Below are 15,942 nucleotides of genomic sequence, written 5' to 3' on the forward strand. Positions count from 1 at the left end.
GTTATTACCTGCAGCACAGTGAGATTTTATTCTTACAGAAAGATTCTCTAACAAGCCCATTCTTGGATTCTGGTCCATACTAGAGCAGGAGTCTCTAACAGCATGGTGGTCCAAGTATTGTCACGTTATACCATGCCTAGAGCCAAAGCCCTGTAAAAGGCTAACATACTAGAAGATAGGGTTGTGAGTTCAATCCTTGAGGGAGCCATTTGGAGACTGGTCCTGCTTTGAGCAAGGGATTGGACTAGATGATCTCTTGAGGTCCCTTCCAATCATAATAATCTATGTTGGCTCATTTCTGAACTTTACTAAACGTGTTGCATGAGGCTTTGGAATTGTTAGTTCTGGCTTCATAGCAATTCCACCTATTCACTTCCAATATTAACTGGTGTCATTTCACTAGCTATTAACATTACAAGAAATGGGATATTGAACCTTTGAATCAGTCCTGGTCCTTCTGAAGTTGAGGGACTTCTGCTTCAGTGAGAGCAGAATTGGGCCATGTACAAATTCAGCTTCTCCCATGAACACTGGGATACTTGGATCTCAAGTATATAGGCCAGGTTCCTGCCAGCCTAACTCATGCTGTGAAGTACCACAGTTTGTAAGTAGTCCAACTGAAGTTAATGGGCTTACTCCAGATGGTCAGATTCTGACTTTAATGGGACTACTTGGGGAGCCAGGTGCTACCCACCATGAAGAAGACATCAGAATCTGGTGTATTGTGAATAAGACTCCAATGGTAACTGTCCCTATATAACAATGATAGCTAGTTACAGTTGGATTACAGTACCATACACTTCCAATTCCACTGACAGGGCAGAAAGGAAACATGATTTTGGAAAATGAGCCATGTATCCAACAAAATTCAACTCAAATTTACATCCTTGTTCAATAATAAGGGCTACAATTAAAAAGACAACGGAATATTTCTCAATGTGCACTTCAGTTGGGCCCTTGATCGTGTTGAAGTTCAGTTTTTGACTTGTTGGAGGACAAAGCATTTTCCCGGGGACTATGACAGTAACAGATTCACAGCTGTGCTGGGGGAATGGGTTTGCTGAAGATTTATGAACCAGGCTGCCTGGTTCTTGTTGTGTTGCTGTGTGGTCACGTCTCTAGCCAGCTGTTATCAAGCCCTGCCACTACTGACAATAGCTGATACAAATGGTGGGGTCTCCAGGGATGAAGAGGGACATTCAGGAAATTTTTAATCTTATCTAACAAAGCCGTTCTGTATAACCAGAGATTAGAGGTCTCCCTAAATTGAATGTATTTCCTCTTTTGTCCCTGAAACCCTAGAAAAGTACAGATTTTTATTTTTTTAACTCGGGGATGAAGATCCATGTAAGTAGTCAAAAGAGAAAGGAGGATGCAACGTGTAGCCCTGAAAACTACAGAGAAAGACAGAGAAATAAAACAGTCACAATAAATGAAGGGAAAATTGAACGTGAAAGCTTCAAACCTACTTGACCGTATCAGACAGCTCTGATGGGAGTGAAAATAACCAGTAGGCCCCACACACATGGTCACAAAAGGGAGTCTTCTTGCTGAAGTGAAGCCATCAGAGAGCCTCTTCCTGATTTATTATTTGACAGCTTGGCATCTCTGTTAGAAATGCCTTTAGACCCTTTCTCTTTGTCTGTCTGTCTCCGAATCTCATGTGCACAGACAGATACTAGATGACAGAGGAGACTATAAACATAAGCCAACAGGGAGGATTCAGGTGTGAGCCATCAAGTTATAGATTTGACATGATGGGATTGATAATGCAACTCTCCTGCTTGATAGCCCAGTGGCTTCTAAACCAAGGGCACATTTTCCACCCTTTGCTCTGCAGTAGCATCACTGCTTAGCTAATAAAATGGGAATCAGGTTCTTTTTCTGCGCACGCACACAAACACAGCAGATTAGCAATAACCCAACCAGAGAGGAACCTGCTTAGTTAACAAGTGCCACGCAGAGGGCAGAGACACCATTCTTTGCAGGGAATCTGTCACTTACTACGATCTGACCCCAGCAATCTCAGATAGATAATTTGTTCGCTTTATGATTTCCCTTCCTCATTATTGTTCTAACAGCCCCACTCTACTATTTCATTTCTCCAGGCCTAGATATTGGAATATAAAAAGCTCTTTCCATGCAATGGTGAGCTACAGAAATACAAGACAATGTGGTTTAGCTCTGAAGTAAAATGGCTATTCACGGCACATGAATACACACTGATCTCCTCTTTACTTAGAGCACTCAGTCCCTATGGGTTAGCAAATGTTTTTCCACCTGTCCACATTATATATCAAAAATTGTTCACTTACTCTCATGCACTTCAACATACTGAAGAGAACAACCTGGCGCTAAAACAGGGATGGATGGGCTAGATACCCTAATAGTTCATTTCTATCTCTAATTTCTATGAATTAAGCTAAAAGATGCACTCTACTTTCACCCTCTTGTTCCTTACTGGTCATAAATTGATCATAATACAGCTTAATTCTACTTAACCCTTTATCCAGCCTTCATTGTGTTAATACTATGAAATGAAATCTTTCCAATCCTATCAGTGCATAGAAAATCTAACAGCCCAGATTCAAGTGTTGGTCACTGCAGTCTCCTTTATGAGGGTGGAGCTTTGCTTTTCCAGGGCCTCTCCAGAATCTCCCTTTGGGGGCATATCCTGCTCTTCCACACTCTGCGTGGAAAGCCCTGAGCACGTGTAGTACTGGTGCTGCACGGTATGCCAGAATGCAGGGACCCCTTGCAGGGTTTCCACACCCCTTTGTGTGTTGTACAGCTGTGAATAAATAAAGGGCAGTGTCTTTGGGGAGGATCTGGTGGATCTGTTGTTGTGTGGATCCACTGGCTGATCACCCTTGCTCCTGTGTAAGTAGTGGCTTCAACAGTTACAGGGACTACTATAGCCCAATGCTTGGGGAAGCTGGAAATGTTCCTTCCCACACTGAACCCCATTCAACTCTCCCAAACACAGCCATTTTCTTAGGCTTTGTGCTGTGCCCACCTTTTGGCCCATAGAGAGTTACGGCTATAAGGGTGCCTTTTTTGAGAAAGTTGGAGTTTCGGTCATCCTAGGGCTTGTCATCCACATTACCAACTCAGACACAATGCTGGCAATGACCAAACAATGAGTGCAGGTCAGGACAAACTGTGTTCAGCAGCACATCAGCTAATCATGAATAGAACCCAGGGAACTAAGAATACATTCTGTCAGCTAATTGTAGCAAACTTTGACAAAGGAGCCTATGGAGATGTAGAATAGTCCCAAAACCATTGGACTATCTTAGGATTTGGGAGACCTGGGTCCCTTTTTCTGCTCCGCCACTGATGTCCTGTGGAACTTTGGGCAACTCAGTGTGCCTCAGCTCCTCATCTGTAAAATGGGGATAGCTCACAGCTGTGTGATGATAATAAATTAAGTTTGTGAGGTGCTCAGACGCTATAGTGATAGGGGGCACTAGAAGTATCTTAGAGAGATGGACTCTTCACAAGCATGTTTGAACAGGCTAAAACGTTGTAAAGTACACAAAGTACAGCCTCCAGGCCTAAAAAGAATAACTTGACCAAACAGGATAACAGAGACGTTTGGGTCATTTGATATAGTTTCACAGATGTGTGTGCGGGATATGAAGGAGTCACAAGAGTTTTTGGCAATTCTTTCCCTGCTTTCCTCCTTCTTCACCTCTATTCCGGCTAACCCTTCCACTCTCTCTTCTTAATTTAGATGCAATATTGGCAATTTATTCCCACTGATTTATAAACAAGATACAAAGAGCAATAATATAAATGAGGTAACTCTCTGTGCAGTGGAATGGAATTCCAGTGCTGCTTCTCTCCACCCACCCCCCTTTACCTTTTTAAATGTCATGCTACTCTCCCCTCTTATTTACGTTACTAATGCTGTACAGCAGAACCTCATTTATTCAAATGGAATGGCATACATGGATTTCATTCAGATAATTGAGGATTCATATAAGTGATACATATTGGAGACATAACCTCCATTATTCAAATTTAAGTTTTCAGATAACCGTTCTAGTGTACTGGAAAATTGAGGACCTGAACTCATTTAAACATCTTTGCTGGGACTACTCTCTTGTCTGTTGATGAAATATCCATGCGAGGTATCGTCACACAGTTACAACTCATACAAGACGGGGACCCCATCCTGAAAGCAATCTTTTCTGAACCCCTTCTTCTAGCCTTCTTCACCCTCTCTACCCACCCACTCTCCAAGCTTACTATCAGAAGCAAGCTTCCCACAGACCAGGACACACCAATCCAAAGCGGCGCCAGACTCTGCCAGAACAAAAGATGTAAAACCTGATAGTCAACAACCCCCACAATACACCTTTCAAGATCCATGGGTCCTGCATATGCCCGTGACAACACGCGGTGCATAGCATCCAGGACACTAAATGCCCCAAAAACAACTATGTAGATGAAACCAATCAGTGCACTGTCAAATGAACTCATGCAGAAAAATTATAAAAGACAACAACACTATATCACCCAGGGACAAAGTAATCACTCTATATCTGACCTCTCAGTCCACATCCTCAAAGGAAACCTGCACAACACCTTGAAAAGACGAGCCTGGGAGATGAAATTCATAACTTTGCTAGACACTAAAAATCATGGACTGAACAGAGACAATGAATCTATAACCAACCCCTTTCCCGTACTTCTCTTCCTCCCCTCTCCGGCCCCCCAAATACTGGAGAGATGTTAATAGGCTACTTCACCTTAAATGGTCCCTTGAAATATGTGTTAACTACTTATGCTAAACAATCTATTCACCTTGTATTTAGCGGAGACACTCTGGGTACATTTCCCAGACCTGAAGAATAGCTCTATGTAAGCTCGAAAGCCTCTCTCTCTCTCTCTCATACACACGAACAGAAGCTGTTTCAATAAACTATATTACTTCACCCACCTTGTCCCTCTAATGAAAAAAAAAGTGGTTTTTATTTTTTTAATTCAATATCTGGGAGAAGCAATTGGTTGTTCACAAACTATGTAACTGGAAATGTTACTCTCCCCAAGACAACCAAGCAGCACAGCTATTGTGGACCTCAATTTCTAAAAAAGAATGCCTCATTAAATCTGTATTATTGGAGGTGCTCAACAGAGAAAAATACATCAAGTAGTATGAAAGTGAAACAAAGTTAACACTCTTTGTAAAGTTATTGTTGCCATAATAATACCACGTTAAACTCCCCACACCCAATATACATGTCTGTAGGCAGACACATACATATCAGAATGCTACATACTGTGTAGAAATTCTATCAAACCAGTATATTTCACAGTGAAGACTGACTGGAAATACTTTGGTATGAAATAAAAGATTCCCTTTGACAAAATGGTTAAGTATAACTTTTTTCAGTTCAAAGCTCAGCAGTTCAGCTCCCTTTAAAACTTCACCCCGCCACTGATGTGAATGCAGCAATTTTCTTTTATCTACTTCCTCAATAACCTGCCATTAAACACCTACTAGTAGTTTTATTACTGCAGTTCTGTGCTTGTGGACTACAAACAGAGAGAGAGCAGATGCACTACAAAAATTTCACCCAAGTGCCATAAAGCCATTTCCTAGGGCCAACAAGCCCTGAATTATAACAGTTTTGGGGCAATTGAAAGGAGGGCAGAGACAGCGTGACAGTGTTTCATTACCAGTTCATATGAGTATTGGGAGGAGGACAACAACAGGAAATAAACAGTTGCAATGAGAGGTCTCTGGCCTGTAAGCAGCCATGAGTGAAAACAGCCCTTTATGAAAGTACTTGAAACCTGAGCACTTGGATGTCAAAGGCACACAATGCTCAGTGTTTTAGTCAAGTTACCTTCTTAACCGCAGCGGGGTTTACTTTCCACTCCCCAGAATTTGAATTTAAATGTATCAGGCTTACTCAAGAGGTCTTTCGCTGATTGAAAAATATATTCACAGTTTATACATTACCTCAGCTAAATTCAAATGACATATTTAAATTTAATTACTTGAAGTTTAGGGTTTTTCATGCTTCCCCCTCAATTAAACATAACAACACTTATTTGTTCTTATCAATGGCTATGCGCTTTAAAACGCTGTCAAGCATCAAAATTAAGTGCTTGAATGCACTAATGATGTTATTGTGATTAAGGGTTTTACCTTCCAGGGTAGATGCTAAAAGTCTACTTCATTATTAATGACTTTAATGTATTATACACATGAGGGATTAAAGAAAAAAAACTTCAGAAAGCAAAAGAGACATAAAATAAGATCTTCTATTTATTGAAATGAAAAGCTAATGCAAGAAACCTGATATGCACAAGGATTTTTGAATCTACCCCTTGTAATACTTTTAAATCTGATTTTCAAAACTATATTAAGTAACCTCACAGCATGAACAGGATGGTTGAAGAGAAAGGATTCATGCATGTTTTTAAAAGGTTTCTGAAAGCAAAAATGATATGCTCCAGATTCCTGTAACTTACTCATGTTGGATAGCACCTTCATTTGCGAGACATCCCGCTGACGTGAAAGGAGTCAGAATTTGGCCTCGTATTTTTACACGAACGAGAATGAATTAAAAAGGCATCTGCTCTGTCCTCTCTTAAACTAAGGCCTGGTCTACACTATGCGTTTAAACCAATTTTAGCAGCATTAAACCGATTTAACGCTGCACCCGTCCACACAACAAGGCTCTTTATATCAATACAAAGGGATATTTAAACTGGTTTCTGTACTCCTTCCCGACGAGAGGAGTAGTGCTGAAATCGGTATTACCATATCGGATTAGGGTTAGTGTGACCGCAAATCGACGGTATCGGCCTCCGGGTGTATCCCACAGTGCACCATTGTGACCGCTCTGGATAGCAATCTGAACTCGGATGCACTGGCCAGGTAGACAGGAAAAGCCCCGCGAAATTTTGAATTTCATTTCCTGTTTGGCCAGCGTGGAGAGCTCACAGCACAGGTGACCATGCAGAGCTCATCAGCACAGATAACAATGCAGTCTCCTGAGAATCGAAAAAGGGCCCCAGCATGAACTGCACGGGAGGTACTGGATCTGATCGCTATATGGGGAGAGGATTCTGTGCTAATAGAACTCCGTTCCAAAAGATGAAATGAAAAAACATTTGAAAAAATTTCCAAGGCCATGATGGAAAAAGGCCACAACAGGGACTCAGTGCAGTGAAAGTTAAGGAACTCAGACAAGCCTATAGAAAACCAAAGAAGCAAACGGAAGATCCAGGGCAGGATCGAAAACATGCCACTTCTATGCTGAGCTGCATGCAATTCTAGGGGGGTCCGCCACCACTACCCCACCCCTGTCCATGGATTCCGAAGTGGGGGTGGTAATTTCAGCCATGGCTGAGGATTCTGCGGATGGGGAAGATGAGGAGGAGGAAGAGCTTGCAGAGAGCACACAGCGCTCCATTCTCCCCAAAAGCCAGGAGCTTTATCTCACCCAGACGGAATTACCCTCCCAGCCCTCCCAAGCCACTAGCCCAGACAATGAAGCCATGGAAGCGACCTCTGGTGAGTGTACCTTTGTAAATATAAAACAAGGTTTAAAAGCAAGCGTTTTTTTAATGATAAATTTGCCCTGAGGACTTGGGATGCATTCACGGCCAGTACACTTATTGGAAAAGTCTGTTAACATGTCTGGGGATGGAGCGGAAATCCTCCAGGGACATTTCCATGAAGCTCTCCTGCAGGTACTCCAAAAGCCTTTGCAGAAGGTTTCTGGGCAAGGCAGCCTTATTCCGTCCTCCGTGGTAGAACACTTGACCACGCCATGCACGTAGCAAGTAATCTGGTATCATTGCAGGACAAAGCCTAGCTGCGCATGGTCCCAGTGATTGCTGGCATTCAAGCAACATCCGTTCTTTATCTCGCTGTGTTATCCTCAGGGGAGTGATATCGTTCATAGTAACCTGGTTGAAATTCAGGAATTTAATTAAGGGGACAGAGATGGCCATTCCTACTGGGCTGTTTGCCTGTTGCTTAAAAGAAATCCTTCCTTGCAGGTAGCCAAGCGGGGGGAGAGAAGAGGGGGAATGGCGCTGAGCTTTTTCGCTTTTGGCTAGCCGGGATCTTCCCTGCTACCAGCCACGCAGTGGGGGGAAGAGAGGGGTGATTAGCAGTGATCTTCCATGATACCAGCCACGTAGTGGGGGGAGGGGTAAAGTGATCATCCCAGAGAATTGGATGGGGGGGTGGTTTCTGCTGCTGCATGCTAACAGGAAAGAAGCAGCACTGAACGGGATTTGCTTGGTATTTGGGAAAGGAGGGCACTGTGTATATGAAGGCTGCAGAAGCTGAAAGACAATGGCTTACCATGGATGCATGCAAGCTGAATTCTGCTGCCCAGACCTGTGTCTGTGAGATCTCTAACACCAGAGCCGCAGGCACTCAATATTAAGATGCAAAATGCGACCTTGTAGTGAAATCACATGTGTTATGTAAGGTGAATAGTGTTATTCACTGCGAAAGAGTATAATCATTGTTCTTTAAAATGTATCTTTTTAAATACTTCTCTCCCTTTTTTACCTCATGCAGCTGCAAATTTTTCAAGCCTCCCTACTCCATCCCGAAGCCTATCTCAGAAAAGGCAGAGGAAAAAAAAGACGCGAGATGAAATGTTCTCAGAAATCATGGAAGTAACCCGCAATGAAAGAGCTCATCTGAATGAGTGGAAGGACATGGTATCAAATTACAGGAAAGATGCCAATGAACGTGAGGATAGGAGGGACGCTCGAGATGAGAGGTGGTGCCAGGAAGATCAGAGGTGTAGGCAGGAAGATATGCGGTGGCGGGATGCAGTGCTGGGGCTGCTGCGTGATCAAACTGACATCCTCCGACATATGGTGGAGCTTCAGGAACAGCAGCAGGGTCACAGAGTGCCGCTGCAGCCCCTGTGTAACCACCCACACCACTCACCATGTTCCATATCTTCCTCACCAAGAAGTGTAAGAACGCGTGGGGGAAGGCTTCGTGCACCCGCCCACTCCATCCCTGTGGACAGCCCAACCAAAAGGCTGTCATTACTTTGAAATATTTTTAGTGGCCATTTCCTTCCCTCCTATCCTCCTCCCAAACCACACCCGGGATATCTTGTCAGTTCTCTCCCTATTTTTATAATGACTTTTTAATAAAGAACAGATGACTTTTAAACTATAGTGACTTTATTTCCTTAAGCAAGCTGTAATTGAAGGGGAACAGTGTGTTGCTTACAGGGAATGAGTCAATCAAGGAGGAGGGTTCATCAAGGGGAAACAAACACAACAGTCACACCGTACCCTGGCCCATGATGAAACTCATTTTCAAAGTTTCTCTGATGCGCACTGCTTCGTGGTGTGCTCTTCTAATCGCCCTGGTGTCTGGCTGCGCGTAAACAGCGGCCAGGTGATTTGCCTCAGCCTCCCACCCCGCCAGAACGGTCTTCCTCTTACTCTGACAGAAATTGTGGAGCACACAGCAAGCAGCAATAACAATGGGGACACTGGTTTGGCTGAGGTCTGAGCGAGTCAGTAATGTGCGCCAGCGCGCCTTCAAACGGCCAAATGCACATTCTACCACCATTCTGCACTTGCTCAGCCTGTAGTTGAACAGCTCCTGACCACTGTCCAGGCTGCTTGTGTATGACTTCGTGAGCCATGGCATCAAGGGGTAGGCTGGGTCACCCAGGATAACTACAGGCATTTCAACATCCCCAACTGTTATTTTCTGGTCTGGGAAGTAATTCCCTTGCTGCAGCTGTTTAAGTAGAGTAGTGTTCCTGAAGACGTGAGTGTCATGAACCCTTCCTGGCCATCCCACGTGGATGTTGGTGAAATGTCCCTTGTGATCCACCAGTGCTTGCAGCATCATGGAAAAGGACCCCTTGCGGTTTACGTACTGAGTGCCCTGGTGCTCTGGTGCCAAGATAGGGATATGGGTTCCATCTATCACCCCCCCATAGTTAGGGAATCCCATTGCAGCAAAGCCATCCACTATGACCTGCATGTTTCCCAGAGTCACAACCTTTTGTAGCAGCAGCTTAATGATTGTTTTGGCTACTTGCATCACAGCAGCCCCCACAGTAGATTTTCCCACTCCAAATTGATTCCCGACTGACCAGTAGCTGTTTGGGTGTTGCAAGCTTCCAGAGGGTTATTGCCACTTGCTTCTCAACTGTGAGGGCTGCTCTCCTCTTGGTATTATGGCATTTCAGGGCAGGGCAAAGCATGTCACAAAGTTCCATGAAAGTGCCCTTATGTATGCAAAAGTTTCGCAGCCACTGCGAATCATCCCAAACCTGCAAAACTATGTGGTCCCAACACTCTGTGCTTGTTTCCCGGGCCCAAAATTGGCATTCAATGGCTAGAACCTGCCCCATTACCAGTAGGATCTCCAAAGCACAGGGGCCCGCGGTTTGAGAGAATTCTGTGTCCATGTTCTCGTCACTCTCGTCACCGTTCTGCTGTAGCCGCCTCCTCCTCGCCTGTTAGGTCCTGGTTCAGCATAGACTGCACGAGAATGCGCGAGGTGCTTACAACGTCCACAATTGCGGTCTTGATCTGAGCAGGGTCCATGCTTGCTGTGCTATGGCGTTTGCACAGTTCACCCAGGAAAAAAGGCGCGAAATGGTTGTCTGCTGCTTTCATGGAGGGAGGGGTGAGGCAGTACCCAGAACCACCCGCGACAACATTTTTTGCCCCATCAGGCACTGGGATCTCAATCCAGAATTGCAAGGGGCGGGGGAGATTGCGGGAACTATGGGATAGCTACGGGATAGCTACCCACAGTGCAACGCTCCGGAAATCGACACTAGCCTCGGTACACGGACGCACACCGCCAAATTAATGTGCTTAGTGTGGCCGCGTGTACTCGACTTTATACAATCTGGAGTAATCCTGTAGTGTAGACATACCCCTACTCTGTGCATGGCTTGTGTCTCTCATGAACAGAAGTTGGCCCAATAACAGACGTTACCTCACCCACTTTGTGTCTCTAATGTTTTGGGACCCAAACACACAACTACATTGCATACTCCTCCATCCCAATGACTGTTAACATTTTTTCCCAGGGCCATTTTCCAGGGCCATTTTTTCCCAGGGCCATTTTCCATGCTGGGGATCTGGGGACAGTGCATGCAGCCCAGTAAATTTTAGGTTATTTTTAACATGCATCTTAATTATCAGAAAACAGTACCCTTCCCATATGAACCCACTTCCTGTGTTACTGTAACAAAACCTATGAACTAGTGAAAGAAGTTTGGTTGCTTATCTGACCCACAGAAGGCCTCACAAAACACTCCATAATCCTCTGTCTTCATACAATCTTCCTTCCTCTGCAGTCTCCTGCTAGCTGTTGTTGTCTCCTAGCAGGAAAGATGATTGGTCTGCTACTCTCCTCCATTTGGAAACTGAGGCACGGAGTGCTTAAGATCAGCATTTTCAAACACAATGATTAAAGTGAAGCATCTAAATCCACATATCTGCCTAACATTAGGCACCCAAGTTTGAAAATTTTGGTTTATGTGACCCAAAGCTGGGATTAGTCTCTTGTTCTCAATCCTTTGCCTAGACCAGTGGTTCTCATGCTGTACAGCTTCTCGAACCTCCTTGTGGCCAGCTGTTCAGCAGAAGAACTGACTCAGAGAGTTAGCTGACTAGTAGCAGGTTATGGTAGCTCTAGTGCCATTAGCAATAGCCTGGGTGGTACTGCCATCTATACATGAGGTCATCCCCAAAACCAAGGGACGTATGGTTATGTTTTTACCAGACTCCAAAAGCCAATCACTGTGAATAACCTTTAGGGTTACCACTGTGATCATAACCACTGTGATCTTTAGGGTAAAGGAGGGACAAGCTCTCGGATCAAGTGATTTGTTTACATCAATTATATTTTCCTTCAGAAGGAAAAGGGATAGATATGTATTTTAAACAAGAGGGCTGAAATTTTCCTTTCAATTTTCTTGCCGACTCCAAGTAAGAATACTCGCCTGCTTTGGGAGTGTTTCAGACCTCAAAAGCTAGCTCTCACTCCTATCAAGTTAAAGGTTTACAGAAAAACTTGGGTCATTAACAAAAAAAGTCACTTTTGAAAGGAATCTCAGTTTGAAATTTGCAAAATGCCATATATGACGGTTGATTCCTGAAGCCATTATATAACCTCTGCCACACTAACCAGGGATTTTTCAGTTTTCAAATATATCTCACAGGCTTTAAAATCCACAAGCTGATACTTAGGTGTGATAGAGCTCTGCTGAGCTTACCTGAGGGGGTGGCCGACCTTCCTGACTCCTCTGCCCACAATCAATGCTGATGGTCAGTCTGGCCCTAAGGCTGCTCTAATTTCCATCACTGGAGTGCAGTGCCTCTTACCATCCTGTCCTGGCAGAGACTGTTGATAGTGGGGAGAGCGGCACAATTTAAAGGTTCTGGTGGTATGCAGTAAGGTTCTGAGGGGAAGGGGCATATAACTCTGTGCACCCCCACACACACACGTGTTGCCTCTGTCCTGGCCTATATTCTCAGAGGTACACCATATCTGCTGACAAAAGAACCACAAAGAGCCTGTTGTGGATCCCTGAGTGACACTGAGTCCAGTCTTCGCATAGATTAGAGCAGCACTGAGGCTGCTCTAAATGACATGAAGCTGGTTATGGAGCCTCAGGGGTTGTCTGGTGTTTGTCAGAACACACTGGGTACATCCACATTGAGAATTTAAAAAAAAAAAAGAAAAAGAAAAGAAAAAAAAAAAGACCTGCAGTAGCAAGTCTCAGAGCCCAGGTCAACTACAGGACTAAAAAAGAGCCAGGTATACATTTGGGCTGGAGCTGGGCGGCAGGTTCGTATAATTTTTGGTGGTGCCCAGAACAGGTCCAATTCCGCCCCCCCACACACTTGCCTAAGGCACTGGGAGGGAGTCTGGGTGTGGAGGGGTGTGGACTCTGGGCTGGGGTTAGGGGTTGGCGTGCAGGAGAGGGTGCGGGGGGCGGGAACTGGGAGGGAGTTTGGGTGCAGGAGGGATGTGGGCTCTAGGCTGGGGCAAGGGGTTGGGGTGCAGGAGAGGGTGCGGGGGGTGGGATCTGGGAGGGAGTTTGGGTGCAAGAGGGATGTGGGCTTTGGGCTGGGGCAAGGGGTTAGGGTGCAGGAGATGGTGTGAGGGCGGGCTCTGGGAGAGAGTTTGGGTGCGGGCTTTGAGCTGGGGCAGATGTGCAGGAGAGGGTGAGAGGTGCGGCTCTTACTTTGGGCGGCCCCCAAAAGCAACCCACACACCCTTCTGGCAGTGGCTCCTAGGCAGGAGGGTCAGGGTGAAGTGAACATGTGGGGAGAGGAGAAGAAAGGTGCCTGGCTTCTTCCTGTGAGCAAGTCCCAGCCCGGGGCCCATCTTCCCACAGCCCTGGGGATCGTCTCTCAATCCCCTTCCTCTCTCCTGATCCCCCTTCCTCAGCCCCTGCAGCTACAGAGTTGGCGCTCGGGACCGGGGAAGCGTGCGGAGACACACACCCCCTACAACCCGGAGTTGCAGGGACGCGCCGGCCGCTTCCAGGAGTGGCACGGAGAGAGGGCAGGAAGGAAGCTGCCTTAGCCCCTCTGCACTGCCGGTGGTGGCGCCAGTGGCAGGGGCGAGACCCAGCCTTGAACATTGGTGGAGCTGGGCCTCTGGGCCCTGAATATTCCTGGAGCACTGGCACCATGGGCCCATAGAACTCGCTGCCCCTGGACTGGAGCCCAGGCTCTGAAACCCGGTGAGGGAAGAGGGTCTTGGAGTCTGGGCTCCAGCACAAGTAGGAATGTCTACTCTGATATTGTTAGTCCCAAAGAACAAGCCCGAGTTAGTTGGCCCAAGCCCAGAGACTCCCTGACACATTCATTTTTTATTTTATTTATTTATTTGCTATGTAGACATATCTACTAGTGCCCTCCTGTAGCTTAGATCAGAAGCTTCAGTAGCAGAGGGGTGGTGCAGGAAGCAGTTACATGGGCTCTGCATCCACTGAGGACAACAAAAATTAAAGAACTTGGCTATTAATCTCCAAGGGCCAAATTCTGATCTCAGTTACAATAGTGTATATCTGGAGTAATTCCAAAGACTTGAATCTGTAATCAGTACTCCACATTCCCATAGAACAGCTATAAACCAGACGGACACAGAATCTGCTGAGCATCATTTAGGGGAGCAGTGTTTAACAAGAATCCTGCATTACACCCAAGCATGGGGCCTGTTTAGTCTGAGCACCGATTGTTTTCTTTCTGCTAGCTTGCTAAGAGAAATCCTGTTGGCATGTTCTGACAAGGATAACTTAAATACTTGCCAACAGAAACATGGCAGGATACTGTGTGTATTTTTCCTGTATGTATGAATGCCAGTTTAAAATAAACAGGAAAACAAGTCTTTCAGTTCGAAGGCAATTTATAAAAATCTGTCTGAACATTACAACTGCTGGGGGAGGGGAATAGGCAAAGAAACATTCCTAAATGCTTATTAACACAAAAGGGGTGGATGTATTTAGCACTGCAAATTGCTTTAAAGAAATTCTACAGCCATAAGCAATTTGTTAGATTTGGAATTAGCTGCCAGCTCCCTAACCTGGGCAGGTATTGAGCCACTGGCCTCAGTGGAGTTACTTCTAACTGTAACCGAGATCAGAATTTGCCCCAACATAAAAGAGAAACAAATTCTGCAGCCTAAATGAAGAAACAATGCCCTTTTAATAAATTACAGTGGATAAAGAGAATAGCAGAATGTGGGACGGGCAGCCATGATAATGGGAGATAGCTGGGACATCCCTTAATATTGATTCAGGTTTAAAACCTGTTCTGAGGGAGAACATGAAACGACCATACTGAAGTAGCATCCCATGGGCTGAATTCTGGTTAGGGCACATGGAGAGCACATATTACTCTGTCATATTAGAAGATGCACCAGACCCTGTTCTCCACAAGCCACCCATTCTACTTGTTGATGTAGAGGGCATACCAACCTCATTCAGTCACTTCTCTTTTGGAAAAGCCAGTATCACCACCAGAGCTATGCAGGGGCTGTGCCTGTACTCTCCAGACTGAGTGCAGCTAGTCCCAAGGCACCAGGGTATGAGGTGAAATCTCCTTGCATCCTCTCTTTTACCTTTATATCTATGTGCAGGACCAATCAAAATCTACTCTGCAATTTTTAAAAACAAATTCCTCCACCGGCACCTCTCCTTTTCACATGTTCAACCATCTTGTCTTCACTCTCAAGGCTAAGGCGGTACTGTCACTGTCTAAACTTCAGCTCCCATTTCCAGCTACTGCCCTTCTCACATCAGGTCACTTGCCAACCCCTCAGCTCTCCCTTTTTTTCTCCTTCCACTCAAAGTCTCAAAAGTGCTCTATGGTATAGTTGCATGTATATGTAAATAGTTACCGGGCAAGGTTCCAGTAGATGGCCCTCAAGAATGTGAAGCATTGTTTCTGGGTTTTGTAGGACCAATAAAACTTCCTGTTGTTGTGCTCCGCATATAGCTTCTTGTATGCAGCTTTTAAACCACTTCTGACGGATATAGTGTATCAGGGATCAGTAAAACTATGTAAGATGTGCTAACAATAGTCTTTAAATACCAGAGTGACCACTTGTCCCTTATTAGAAGGGATAGCTCTGGCTCCATGCCTAATATCTCAGATCTTCTGTGTGTCAATATGGAATTTTCCTCCTTTCCTCAGTCCTTATTCTGCCTTTACCACCATGACATCTGAGCACTTAGTTATTTCAGCAGTAATCATGAAAGTTTAATCCAATATGGCACAAATGAATGAATCCAGGGCACCATACTTCATGGTGATATTCCTTAATGAGACACATTTTCTGCATTTCCCATAGTGTAGACTTTTATTTACTTGGAACGCAGCTGTCCAGATGATCCATACCTGGTGAATAATTTTCTTTGCCATTTACTCTCAGCATTAAGAATA

The 15,942-nt window shown here is 45.0% G+C and overlaps 1 protein-coding gene across 1 annotated transcript in view; it reads right to left on the reverse strand.

Annotated features, from left to right (window-relative positions):
* Window positions 1-15,942, reverse strand: part of EPHA4 (EPH receptor A4) — a 135,703-nt gene that overhangs the window by 32,641 nt on the left and 87,120 nt on the right. The window lies entirely within an intron of this gene.

The sequence above is a fragment of the Gopherus flavomarginatus genome, chromosome 8, assembly GCF_025201925.1.
Source record: "Gopherus flavomarginatus isolate rGopFla2 chromosome 8, rGopFla2.mat.asm, whole genome shotgun sequence".
In the NCBI taxonomy this organism is placed as follows: Eukaryota; Metazoa; Chordata; order Testudines; family Testudinidae; genus Gopherus; species Gopherus flavomarginatus.